Below are 3,496 nucleotides of genomic sequence, written 5' to 3' on the forward strand. Positions count from 1 at the left end.
TCTGGGTAACATGTTCCAGTGTCTAGCTACCCTCCCTAGTGAGAGGGTTTTTTTCCTAATATCTAACCTAGACTTCCCTTGCTGCAACTTGAGACCATTGATCCTTGTTCTGTTATCTGCCATCACTGAGAACAGTCTAGCTTCATCCTTTTTCAAGCCCCCCTTCAGGTAGTTGAAGGCTGCTATTAAATCCCCTCTCAGTCATCTTTTCTCCAGACTAAAGAAACACAGTTCCCTCAGCCTCCCCACACGTCATGTGCCCCAGCCCCCTTACCATTTTCATTGCCTTCTACTGGACTCTCTCCAGTTTGTCCACATCCTTTCTGTAGTAGGGAGCCCAAAACTAGACACAGTACTCTACATGTGGCTTCACCAGCTGTGAATGGAAGGGAATGGATCACTTCCTTTGATCTGCTGGCAATGGTCCTACCATTGCAGGCCAATATACCAGTAGCTTTCTTCACAATAAGGGCACACCATTGGCTCATTCAGTAGCTGCTTAGCCAGTCGGTCCCCAGCCTGTGGTGATGCATGGGATTGTTCTGTCCTAAGTGCAGGACTTCACACTTCTCCTTATTGAACCTCATGAGATTTCTTTTGGTCCAGTCCTCCAATTTGTCTAGGTCTCTCTGAATCTTATCCCTACTCTCCAGCATATCTATCATGCCTCACAGCTTGGTGTCATTTGCAAACTTGCTAAGGGTGCACTCTATGTCATCTTCCAGGTCATTGATGAAAATACTGAACAAAACCAGCCCCAGGAACAACCCCTGAGGCACTCTACTTAATGACTCCGCGTCTAGTTGGCAGCTGGTATCAACTACTGCCTCCAAGCCTGATAATCCAGCCGGTTTTCTACTTCTAGCCATTTTACAGTCCATTCATCCAAACCATAATTCCTTAGTTTGCTTGCAAGAATGTTTTGGGAGACCATATCAAAAGCCTTGCTAAAGTCAAGGTATATTGCATCCACATGGCAAGTCATCTCATCATAGAAAGCAATCAGGTTGGTCAGGCATGACTTGTCTTTGGTGAATACATGCTGACTGTTCCTAATCACCTTCTTCTCCTCCAAGTGCTTAAAAATAGATTCCTTGAGGACCTGGTCCATGATTTTTCCAGTGCCTGAAGTAAGGCTAGCCAGTCTATCATTCTGGAGATCCTCCTTCCTTTTCTTAAAAAGACAGGTGCTATATTTGCCCTTTCCAGTCATCCAAGACCTCTCCCAAATTACCATAAATTTTCAAAATGATGGCCAGTGGCTTTGCAATCACATCAGCCAACACCCTCAGCACCCTTGGGTGCATCCCATCTGGCCCCATGGACTTGTACACAGCCAGCTTCTCTAAATAATCTCCAACTTGTTGTTTTGCCATTGTTGGTTGCTCACCTCCTTCCCAAACTATGCTGCCAGGTACAGTAGTCTGGGAACTGACTTGGCCTGTGAAGACTAAAGTGAAAAAGGTATTGAGTACTTCAGGCTTCCACATCCTCTGTCACTAGGGTGCCTCCACCACTTAGTACAGGACCTACACTTTCCCTAATACTCCTTGTTGCTAACGTACTTGTAGAACCTTTCTTGTTACCCTTCATATGCCTTGATAGCTGTACTTTGGCCTTCCTGACTTCATCCCTGCATGCCCAAGCAATACAAGTTTCTGCTTCTTATGCTTCCTTTTTGTGTTTTAGCTTACTAAACAGTTCCCTACTAAGCCAAACCGACTATCTGCCATACTTGTTGGTCTTCTTGCACATCAGGATGGTTTGTTTCTACAACCTCAATAAGGTTTCTTTAAAGTGTCTTTAATCCTGTGAATCTTGTTTGCAAACCTAATAGTACTAATATTATGCAGCAGCCAGGAGTACCTTTAAAGGGATCTCATGTTGTGCCACAGCACCCTGGTTGAGAATAAATGGCCTGTGTACTTCATTTTGCAGATAAACAAGTTAGATTTAGGTTAATCTGGTTTAGCACAGACACAAATTAACACTTTCTACCTTGATTTAAGTGGTTGTTAACCTGCATCTCAACTTGGTAAAAAGTCTCTGGGCAACCATAGTTAGGGTAGCTGCGTATTAGCGAACCTTAAACTGCTCCCATTAGTGTAGGATAATACGGTGCTGAAGAAAGCAAAGTGGCTATAAAGTTAGTGCTTAAGCATGCATAAATGAAAGAAAACAGGAGAAAGATGTAGTTCTCTGTTGTGGGGACTGCCCTGGGAATTATCATCAGTGGACAAAGTATTGGACTACGACTCGAGACCTTGTTTCTATTCTGACTTGCTCTCTGAACAGTGGGCACTTCTCTGCTACAGTTAGTTGTCTTGTCTGTAAATGAGGGTGGCCCAATTTGTTGGTTCTGCAGTGGAAAGGGTACAACAGTTACTTCATCTAGGGTGAGGTGGACAAAATGCAGCCTGCGGGCTGGATGCAGCCCACCAGGCCATTCTATCTGGCCTGCAGGGCCCCTAAAAAAATTTAGAAAATTAATATTTATCTGCCCCTGGCTGCCTGTCTTGCAGCCCTCAATGGCTTGCCAAAACTCAGTAAGTGGCCCTCTGCCCAAAAATAATTGCCACCCCGATCTAGGGCTTCAACACACCTATTGATATTTTTTTGGCGGGGGAGAAGGGTGGGTCATGGTCCATTATTACAGCAGGATTCATGTTAGGTCAAGAGTGGACAAAATATGGCACATGGGCTGGATCTGCCCCACCAACTGATTGGATCCAGCCTGTGGGCAGCTGCCCACCAATTGATTGCATCTGGCCCATGGCTGCCCCTGCAGCACTCTGCATGGGGCTAGGACCCACCCTCACCCACCTGGGTCAGCCAGCGCTGTGTCCCCACCTACACCCACTGATGGCCCCAACCAGTATGCACAGCTTTCCAGCAGAGATGCTCCCAGTACAGCTGCAGTCACCAGGGTACTGTTTGGCTCTCACTGCCTCCAGCAGCTTCTCCTCCTCCTGACCCTGCTGTGCTGCTCTGGGCAGCAGGTAATACAGGGAAGCCATGGGGCACCAAATGCCAAGCCAAGCAGTGGAGAAGGTGTAGCCAAGTGCCTCCTGTTCATGGAGCTATAGCTCCAGTTCCCAGCCACTTCCCAGCAGGTGGCTGTTGTGTGGGTGGAGAGTGGCTGGGAGCTAAGAACTGGAGCCCCATCATGCTTGGGCAGGAGCCGCCCAACTGCAGCTTTCCCTCTGCCTGGCTGAGCATCTACTGCCCAGTGTACATCCCCACAGCCACCATTGTTTCCCTGCAGTACACGCTGCCAAAAGCAGTGCAGCAGAGGCAGGACGAGCTGTTGGAGGCAGAGAGAGTAGAGCAGTACCTGGGCAGCTGCAGAAGCAGTCCTGCCATGAAGCTGTACGTGCTGGCCGGGGCCAAAGCAGTGCTGTCTGGCAGGTATGTGGTAGGTGCAGGTGGGAATGTGGCACAGGTTGCCCCAGGTGGGATTCAGCCTCAGGCAGAGTGTTACAGGGGGCAGCCATGA

The sequence above is a fragment of the Crocodylus porosus genome, unplaced genomic scaffold (genome assembly GCF_001723895.1).
Source record: "Crocodylus porosus isolate Cpor-Errol unplaced genomic scaffold, CroPor_comp1, whole genome shotgun sequence".
In the NCBI taxonomy this organism is placed as follows: Eukaryota; Metazoa; Chordata; order Crocodylia; family Crocodylidae; genus Crocodylus; species Crocodylus porosus.